Raw genomic sequence first — 11,331 nt, 5'->3', positions numbered from 1 at the left:
AACGTGCCTTCCGAAGCACGGATCATCTTACTTTTGGACAATCATGTGATCAGTTTGTAATGTCCTAACCAAACCAGGGATCACAAAGTGACCTAACCTGAAGATTTGACATTATTTTTTTACAGAAGCGACCACCTGTCTGACCTTCCAACCCGTAAAGGGAAAACCAGCACAATTCAGAATCATTGTTTTAGCTCCGTGTGTGGATTCGAACTTGCAACTTCACAGTGAGAGTCAAGCGTTACCCTAGCGTTATTCTAACTGAGTTACCACGGCTCTTAAGTACTAAATATAAGTGTATGTAAAATAAAAAATATAATATAGTCCGTATGGTTTTGGCAGCTGGTGCGTTGTAAAGTACCATCAGAGGTGCTTTATTTGTGTGTATGGCTCCAGGCAGTTTGCCCAACGCAGCGCAGCGTTACCACTTACCAGTACCAGAGTTTGCCTTGCCAAGGACTTCCTATATCCTCCGCTGCAAAAATGCTTGCATTGTAGTTAAAATTCCATATCGAAATTAGTGTTATATACCGTTTACTTATCTCTAAATATTTTTTATTTCTCAAACTATTTAACAAGACGTGGTATCAGTAACGGAACGCATAAAACGTCATAAGTTAGGTATGTCAATTTTTATAAGTGCATACGTGTTTATGACCTTAAAAGCATATCATATCTTTAAGCATATTCACTTAAGTCTGCGCTCTTGCGCAGTGTTTAAAAATCGGCGTGTGATTTCAGTTTCACTTGGACATAAGTCTTTTCTTACTTCGATCGATGCCTACCAAGTTTGTTCGACATTTCCGAGAAGTATTAATAAGGTATTAAATAATTAAGTATCTAAAACTCAAACTTTCAAGTCAAATAGAGGATGAAATTTGTAAAAGGAAATAGTACTGAAATAGCCAGTGAATTGTAGAGTTTAACTAGGAAAGTTCCGGAGGAGAGATAGTTTTATCTGCGCAGTTATCTAATTAGCTATCTTCTGGAGTTGCAACATGCAGTGGACTAACTTTTTATTATTTTCCGAGCAAACCAGCGCAAGGGTCGCCATGACTACAATAATTGCAAAGTGCAGTTTTTCTTAACTAAACTGTAACTAGTGTAGCTGAAGCAGTAACGTTTAGCTAGGTTTAACCTATAAACTAGACAGGTAGACTCTTGAAAAGAAATATCGCAAGAAGCTATAAAACTACTTAACGACATTAATAAATTATTGTCTGCATTTCTTGCAGAGGTTCCCATAGCCACGGTTTGAAATTAGCTTTTAAGTTTTGCAATGGAATTAATTTATTGATATTATACTTATATTAGACTGATATGATAGAGCATAGAAGATAGACGTGTTTTACACATTAATTTATAGCTAAATGACATAAAGAAGTTCTCAATTACGAAACTGATATTAATGTACTTAAAATTAATTCAAGTTTATTAATTCGATTTAAGATTATACATGTGTACAGTATACACGTATAAACTTAAATAACTTATTTTGCAAAATTTTGAACAGCCTGTGTACAAAATTTTACCTTTGAATGTTGGTATTAGGTACGATAGGAAGTTACGAGTTAAGCTTCATAGAAGATTTACACCCTGCATCGCTAAAGCTGTCATTTGCAGCTTCCTACCCTCACAATTTAAAGCTCCTGCTGTGACTTATTTCCGAAATTTCACTTCATATCCATTTTCAAAAATTGTTTTAAACAATTTGAACAAGTACATAGGTATATAATAGATTGTTGTTTCGTAAATGGGTCGGGGGCGTAGGGGCAAAGAGAGATATGTCGATTATAACGATGTCACCAGAATTGACATTAAAGTATGTTAAATAGGTAATTTCATATAGTGATATAGTGTAAAGAATAAAGAATACCACCCGAGGCAAATCTACAGCACTCTATCACTCTTCTTTCATTATGTTATACTCATGCCTACATTATGAGTAGGGAGTTATTGTAAAGCCATTTTCAAAAACGGAAGTTCACAAAACACGTTCGTTTGGAGTTATAACATGAATTAAATTGTACACGGTTGTTTCTGCAAAACTGTAAGCGAAATTTCGTGAATACAGTTAGATGGAAGTGGTGGAAGTTAAGTAAACAGCGTTTCGATTGTTGCAAGGCTTACCTTGTTACAAACTCCAAATTGGGAGCCTTGTGAACAGGAGACTCTGTTTTACATGGAAGCCGCAAGTTGATCTTGATTTTCCCTTCTTCTTACCCAAATAATTGTACTTCGTGGTTTCCCTTCGCGGGTTAGAAGGTCAGACTGGCAGTCACTTCCATTAAATACCTACCGGGCCTGTTAAATCTTGAGGTTAGGTAAGCGGACCTCGTGAAAAATGGGATAGCGCTAGCGAGATGATGATTAAATACCCAAATATATATCATCAAACTATTTATTGGATGCTTCGCATCGAAAAAAGACAAACTCTCTACGCTGCGTACCTTTCGAATCTGTCAACCGTAGATTCTTGACCCATTTCAAAGCGACCTCTTCAATCAGAACAAGCTCGGATTTCAGGAAATATTATCTATATTTTTTTTTCGAAGCGTTATTATTGTTAAAAGGTACGTTCCATTCTAGTCTCTCTTGTACAATGTTCGCAATGTCTGTATAGCAGTGGTAAACGCGTAGTTCCATACCAGCGAATTTCGCGTAAATTTTCCCAATAATCAAGTTATGGTGCCAAACGCTTCGCCGCAAACTAAGTGGGTTGGCAGTGGACTGTTGTGTGTCTATCTCTTTTTTAGGTAAGTATAAAGCTCTGAGATTTTCATTCAAAGGTTCAAAACCGTTACTCTCATCGTCTTGTGTAAACGTAATAGATATGTACTTACTGAACCTTTTTTATTTTAAGGTAATGAGCTGACAGTAATTTAAGGGATAAATGCCTAGAAATATGTAACCAAATCGGGATTCAGCTAGGTGACAAGTGCGAACGTGACACGTACGAATATTTAACAATATTAAATATTTGTATGCTCCAACCGCAGACACAGTGCTTTCGCTCCATTTCAGCGTGATTTATGATTTAAGGTTGAATCATTGAGTAGCTGTGTTATCGTGTACTTGCATGCAAATACATTTTGTTTGTGTTCGTCTCAAACGGCGTAAACACTTTCCCTGTTTTTTCTTCCTTTTACATCGTCTCTTACCTTCAAAGAGGTCGAACTATTAACGCTCAGACGGTTTCGAGTCTTCAAAGCGCATTGAACTGGGACACGTTGACTTTGCAAAATGCGTTCTGAGCAGTCTTCAAAATAAACACAACTCTAATTTTCGCTTCGTCATCGTTCTTCATAAGTACCACAAAGTCTTTTAGGGTGATTCTCCTTAGGTACCTTTGTGAGTTTTAACATGTTGCACCTGATATTTTCATTCTGGCTTTAACGTTTCAAATATATTATTCGTATGATACGAAATTTCTAACGACTTCAAAATTCGTGATGGTTCGGTTCTACTGTCCTTATATTTACAAAATTTTCAGAGATTTTGTCGCTTGAAAAATTTTGAAAGGAAAATAAACACGATGTTTTTTGCTTTTATCCATACGTAACATAACATAAACAGCCTATATACGTCCCACTACTGGGCACAGGCCTCCCCTCAATCAACCGGAGGGGGTATGGAGCATATTTCACCACGCTGCTCCAATGCGGGTTGGTGGAGCTTTTATCCAAGGACCCTTTAAAGAAATGTCAACCTAATTGGGCGTTGTATTTATTTTATTTTGCTTAGCTTTCACTTGGTTATAAGCTACTATTAGCTACCTTGAATTGGGTTATTTTCAACTTTAATTGATCCTTCATCCCTTTGTTAAAAAGTATTGCTAAAAACTGGACTACAGCCCTATTCCTGAATTACATTACCAAAGTATCCATTTCAATTTGTGTTTACCTTTTTGACCTACTTGCTTAATTATGCAGAATAACCTTCCTACTTGGGAAAATACATTAAAAGTTGTTTCGCTTTCCTGACAGTTGTCAAGGGGAGATGGCATACCTGACCTATGTTTGTGGTCAAGGCAAAAGCAAAGTTTCACGTCCTTGCCATTTAAATAACTCTGCCACTTGACTGCACGACCGAACTGGATATCAACCCTTATTCGACAAGGTATTTTTGGTTATCTGACATGTAATGCGGCCAAAGAAAAGATGGCTTTTGTCTACAATCTCACATTAAATGCAATAAAAATAGTTCAATGTTATTGGAGCGTAAAGGGGTTACATGTTTTCGTTCGTTTTCTCGATGTTAGCATTTATAAATATATATTATATACTCCATTTTATATGGTTCGCAATAGAAATTAGACTTTTAGTTATGTACCATCTCAAATTATTTGTTGCGGGACAGACAGACATGTTTACCTTCATCTCCATGATATTTATTGTTCACAAAGATTCTCATTGCCAAGGGGTAAGTGTTTTAATTTAGAAAATTTCATGCTAATCTTATTACGTTCGGGTTTAAACGCTTTAAAACCTGGATATATTCCTAAAATATATTTCTTATAATAGCTCCGCTACCAAGACAACCTTCGAGGAATCAGAAACTGAAATTGGAGAACTTATTAGCGCAATAAATGCGTCACGTTTTCAGGCAGACAGTTACTATCGAAACGCCTTGCCTTTTCAGGGTGTTTCGGAAGCAAACCCAACGGCGTTATCTAACAGTCATGAGTGCGAGGGAGACATAAAATAGTACAGTAAGTCCTTGTGAGAGTTGCGGTCTGACTATTGTTCCCAAGAACTCGGAATACATAATTCTATCCCCCGCCCGACTTCTTGTCTTAATTTATTTTTATTACAATTCTTTTTCGAATGGCGTGTTTTTCTCTGCAGGTTTTTGGTTTAAAAAAGGCGTATTCGTTTCATGTCATTTTAATAATTAAATATAATACAACTACCATGTTATATAAACTCTACCTATAAGTTTCATTAATATCTAAATTTCAACATTGGAAGCTCTCCCAGCATTCCGTTAGTACGATTCGCTTCTCGTCGCTCTCATCAAAGTTTTGATTCGAAGCCTGTGGGGGTTATTATTTCGATTAATATCGCAATATATAAGGAATTCTATTAGATATGTTATAGTATAACGACTTATAACATGACTTCGGAAGACCCGTATATGAGCCTGGGTTGTAGCCTTGCAATTTTGTCTAAAAGTTTGATCTTCGTGGAAAAGTTGTCAGTATAATGAGGAGTTCGGTGGCGCAGCGGTTTACGCGCTTGGTCTGCGATTGTTGAAGTTAAACAACTTTCGCAAAGGCCGGTCATAGGATGGGTGACCACAAAAAAAAAGTTTTCATCTCGAACTCCTCCGTGCTTCGGAAGGCACGTTAAGCCGTTGGTCCCGGCTGCATTAGCAGTCGTTAATAACCACCAACCCGCACTGGGCCCGCGTGGTGGTTTAAGGCCCGATCTCCCTATCCATCCATAGGGAAGGCCCGTGCCCCAGCAGTGGGGACGATAATGGGCTGGTGATGATGATGATAATGTACAGCAAAGGTTTCAGTAACAGTTCTTAAGAACACGTTAGCAGAAATAGTTTCTATGTCCAAAATACCTACTACATTGACACATGTTCCTGTAATTGTACTGATTGACAATGGTTATCCTGTACAGAGCTTTTATCGTGCCACTAAACTTGATTCCGTTACGCAACCTTTTTGTACTACCTACCTATTTGTGGATATTTGATAAGCTTTAGAATAGCACTCAGTGCTTATTGACACATACATTTACTATCACTGCTTTTATAGTATCAGTAGGTGTGAGTATAGATATTGAGCTAAAACGATCTGCGACCTGTTGTGGGCGACTACAGAGTACGATCCTAAATAAATAACGCTTCCACCAAACTCAGTGTAGCGTATTGGAGCGAACAAATAGCCCGGGGCCGCTACTGATTTTCTGTCTTGCCTACACCTCGAATAACTGAAAAATAATTTCATTGAAGTATCTTCACTTTTCATTACTGCCGCCGCTCCAACTTGGGTATTTCCTCTTCAAATAATTTTAATGCAATACTCCTCAAAGGCCGATCTTAACTTCTAAAAGAATTCTCAAACGTTTCTATTATGGAAGCTTAAATTGCACCGAACTCGCGTACCGTGAAGTGAAAAGCGTTGTTATTTTGCACTTATTTTGCAGTTGGGAGCTACGAAATATAATTTCTCTGCAGCATTGCGCGTTGAAACGTGTGAGCGTTTCTTGAAACTAATTTGCTGGTGCAGGTATAATAACAGTTACTGGGTTCTTTACTTGTAAATTATGTTTGTGAAGCTACCTTACTGGGTCACACGCTGACCGCGGCAGCCGCTGCAAGTCGATAAGGGTAGGCGTGTTGTACTGCGCGGGACCGGTCATTACACGCCCGCCTTTTGTTATGTTTACGTTTACAATTATCTCATTACTCCTTAAAACACTTCCTTTGTTTGTTTAGCAATTTGTTCTTCGTAAACAGCTCTTACTCGAGTTGATCGCGATTACATAGGCACTTACCTGTCTACGCAACTTGTTCCCCAAAAACAATTCTGTAGGAAAATTCTCACGTCATTCGAACAATCTCATCGGGAAAGTTGTTGAGATTGAAGATGGAAAATTCGGATACGAACAAGTGAAGTTCAAGTAGTCTTATTGTAAGTTTCGTTCAAGAAAAGGTGGACATGTTTTCATGCTATACATATCGGCTTCTAGTATAAGCAAATAATCCATGAAGAAGCGGACGGTATTTGTTAGATTTTAGCTAGCGATTCATTCGTAGCGCTCCGTTGAATAAAAGATGGTCTAGAGCATAAGTAGATATGGGCCGGGTACAATTTCACGTTTATTGATACACACACGGTATTATTTTGCCCGAATGGATATTATGCCCTGTTGTGAGACTGGTGTTGTTTTTAGATTTGTCAGATATGTTTGTTTGAGGTAAACATACAGTATTGATTGGAGATACGAGGGGAGGTCAAAAAGTTCGCGGAATGGAGGGGTTGGACGGAGTTGGTTTGCTCGTACAGGTAGCCGCTAGTTGCACACCTCATTAACAGTATATGTACCAAGTTTGAAGCAAATCGGGTCATTAACGTTTGAACTATCGACCAGCAAACAAGTGAATCGGGAAGAACTCAGCGAATATGGAGAAAATTGAACACCGCGCCGTCATTAAGTTCCTCACCAAGCAAGGAAAATCCGCTCAGACGATTTTTCAAGAGCTGTTAGCAGTTTACGCGGACTCTGCCCCTGGTAAAACCATGGTTTACAAGTGGCATAGTCTTTTCAAGCAAGGAAGAGAGTCGATTGAAGATGACCCCCGCTCCGGACGGCCCATTGAGGCCACCACACCGGAAATCATCGAAAAAGTAGAGAAACTTGTATTAGAAGATACCCGCTTGAAGAAGAAGCAGCTTGCAGCAATGGTCGGTGTATCCGAAACAAGTATTTTAAATATCCTACATCAACATCTTGGGATGACTAAGGTCAGCGCAAGATGGGTTCCAAGAATGCTCACGCCACTTCAAAAAAGCGAGCTTGTCGAGTGTTCTCGCCAGTTTTTAGAGCTCTGTGGAGAGAATAAGGAAGAAGTTATGGCCCGGATTGTTACTGGAGATGAAACCTGGGTTCACCACTATGAACCTGAGTCGAAGCAAGAGTCGATGCAGTGGCATAAAAAAGGCACACCTCCTCCAAAGAAGTTTAAGGTGTCACAATCGGCCGGAAAGATCATGGCCACTATTTTTTGGGATACAGAAGGTATTTTGCTGATTGATTATAAAGATCGTGGTGTGACTATAACGGGACATTACTACGCTTCTTTACTGGATAGATTGAAAGAGGCTATCAAGGAAAAAAGAAGAGGAAAGCTGTCAAGAGGTGTGCTCCTTTTGCACGACAACGCACCCGTCCACACGTGCCATGTTGCGACGGCTGCCATTCACCGATGCGGGTTCGAAAAATTAAACCACCCGCCTTACAGTCCAGACTTGGCCCCCAGCGATTATTATTTGTTCCCAAAAATGAAAAAGGAACTGCGTGGACGAAAATTTGGCGATGATGAAGAAGTCAAGTCTGCAATTTCGGCCTATTTTGACAGCAAAGAGAAATCTTTTTTTTATGATGGAATAAACAAATTATTTGATAGATCCGGAAAATGTGTTAAGGTTAAGGGAGAATATATTGAAAAGGAAAAATAGTTTCGTGTTTAATTTCGACCCCCTTCCCCCTCATTCCGCGAACTTTTTGACCTCCCCTCGTAGCGGAGGAGTAGTAGTTTATGTGTTGAGTTGAGACGAAAAAACAAATACTAAATACTTATTGAAGTATTTGTTTATTTTCGTCCCAATGGGTAACAAATGGAATTCGTTTCTTATTTTTACTTATGTACTTATAAATGATATTAAAATATATATTTACACGTAGGTAAGTAATTGAAAATACACAAATTATTCAGCATTTTGTAAATTGTCCTCGAGGGTTGTTTATTGCATTTGAAAAATAGCTTGGAACAATAATATTGAGCGAAGAACGCCGAAGTTTTTATACAAAGATGAAGAAAAACGTTTATCGTTTACTGTCTCCGTTTTCTGTACATTATCGCCTTTGGGAAAGGTCGGTCGGTGCCCTCCTGTCGTGTCAACTGGGACAACGGTCAGGTCCCATACAAATATTATTTCACTTGCTACAAGCGTTTCATAATGTAGCGTGATATTGTTTGAAATAGACCTCCTAAAGATAGCCCAATAAGATGGACACTTGGATGGAAATAGAGAAAGTATCCTGCTTAAAGGTATATGAAAAAGGAGCAAGGCTTATGCTCAACAGTGGGTACCTTATTAATATTTGTATATTGACTGAAATACTAAAATAGTTTTCTCATCATCATCATCATCACCAGCCCATTAACGTCCCCACTGCAGGGGCACGGGCCTTCCCTATGGATGGATAGGGAGATCGGGCCTTAAGCCACCACGCGGGCCCAGTGCGGATTGGTGGTTATTAACGACTGCTAATGCAACCGGGACCAACGGCTTAAGCGTGCATTCCGAAACACGGAGAAGCTCGAGATGAAATCACAGACCGAGCGCGTTTACCGCTGCGCCACCGAGCTCCTCACCCACTCACTCCTCACTCCTAAATAGTCTTCTAATATAATCTAATCTAGCCTACAAGATTCCACTGCTGGGTAAAGGCCTCCCCTTCCTCTTTCCATTTTTCGCGGTCCTGTGCGTATTCCGGCCAGTCCCAGTAGTCAGTAGCCAGTAGTCTTATTGGTAAAAAAAATAATATCCAACATGCCAAACGTTAGGTAAGTACTTCCAAAATAACCTACTTAGATATTTATTACTCAAGAAAGAGTTTTAGAACGTAGTCGTACCTGAAATGAGATTTAGTCAATAGGTACGTCGTAACAGGTCGTATAAACGGTCTAATATCAACGCTTTGACTGACAGGTCGTTTCGTTGGGGTCATCACGTCACCTGGACTGTTCAGGACACGGTTCCCACAAACGATTTTACAAGTACTTACAATATGGTGTGGTGGCATGTCTGTGCAAACAGATCCCTTCGTCAAATTACACCTGGTTACTATGTTGGCCTGTATTAACTCCCCTTTGTCACATTGCTAGTATATACATTGTAGTAGTAGTGTGGAGATGTTGTTTTGTTTTGTTTGTGAGTAATAATACTCAGTTATAGTTTTGGGGACTAGCTACCCTTGGGACTTATTCAAAATCCCCGTTGAAAATATGTAAGTGTAACAGATTCTCAAATGTATTTTTTGTATCTCAATATCTAAGCGACAAATTCATAAGTGGGTTTTACATGATTTTATTTGGACAATAATTTATTAAAACGAACCCGAAATGTATTCATCGTAAATACCGCCCATTCATACTAAATCAGATTATTTCCAACCGAAAAATCTACAAGCCAGATAGATTGTTATCGATTATGTTGGCGTCACGGAACAGGTAAAAGCTGCCCATAATATTCGTAATTTCGAATAATTTACTAATAGAAAAGTCTTTGTAGTAAAATATTTTTATGTAGGAAACTGTCAACACCATCAAAGAAAAGGAAACTGTGCGACCCTGATTGAGATTAAATTGTTTATCTTGTAATAAATTCCTAAATATTTCGTCACTCTTAGAAGGCGCGTCAGTCTTCAGTTAGCCGGTTTTTCCCTGATCATCAGTTAAGTTGTCGTCAGTCGGAAGTGTGGTAGACATAATACGGGCTATTTACGAAGGGAGCCATTGTTAAAGCTCTTTGACGCCACTCAGATCTGTTTGCCCACCGAGATTCAAAGAGTCGGACATAAGTTACGCGGCGTGGCTTCGTCTCTCAACTGTTTCAATCCCTCAAATTGTTCAGTTTTAGTTTAAATTGGGGATGGAGGAAATTGAACTGCACAACGGGTGGCCTATTGAAAACCGCGATCGAAGTTCCCTTAACATCACTTCATAACTAATGGACCAAATATTTGAATGTCCGTTTATTAATTACATAATAGCTGCTATCGCTAAATAAGTAAATGGGTGAGTCCTGGGTTCTTCTCGGTCCGCAACTAAGCAAATGACAGACGAGAATTAACGAAACATGTTTTTCGTTAATCTAAATTATACTTATCTGCATGCATTAGGTACTGAAGTAGGTACCAGTGAATTAGGAGTGTATTACGAAAGCAAGTCACGTCGGTATTCATACAAAATATGCAGACGTGTGCTAATGGATTTGCTCTGTTTTGGAGTGTTACATTTCGAGTTACGTTCAGGCTAATAGGAGTTTTTTATTACATATCTTAATAACTTAAGTACTAGGAGGTACTTTTTGCGACGGAAAATTCCACTTGATATCAACTGAGAATCATGGCCTGACCCATTCCCCTCAGTATTCGTGTCCTTAACACCCTGTGTATCAAAAAGTGTGATCTAGAAATTATAACGTCCGCAATGAAAAAACAAAGCAGACTTTTACTCCACGACTAAAATAATAATGGGTCGATGCAAGTTCAGAGGCTATTACTAGACCTACTTATTAAAGTTAGATGAAATTGCTTTGCCAAGTGGAATAAAATACGAGGCGGCGACTTCCTTTATTTACGTAGTTGTACTGGCTGTGACCACAGTCAGAGATGTAGATGCCGCTTGTATCCCGTTTACGAGAAACTTCTGTTCATGCGAACTAGATATCACCTAGAGTTTGGATAGTGTCAAGTAATTGTTTACTGCGGGTCAAATAGTACTGAGTGTAGAGCCGTGGTAGCCCAGTTGGTAGAACGCTTGCCTCTTACTTTGGTCGCAAGTTCGAATCCAGCACAGGCCTAA

The sequence above is a fragment of the Pectinophora gossypiella genome, chromosome 5 (genome assembly GCF_024362695.1).
Source record: "Pectinophora gossypiella chromosome 5, ilPecGoss1.1, whole genome shotgun sequence".
Lineage (NCBI taxonomy): Eukaryota > Metazoa > Arthropoda > Insecta > Lepidoptera > Gelechiidae > Pectinophora > Pectinophora gossypiella.
This window is presented reverse-complemented; position numbering follows the sequence as displayed.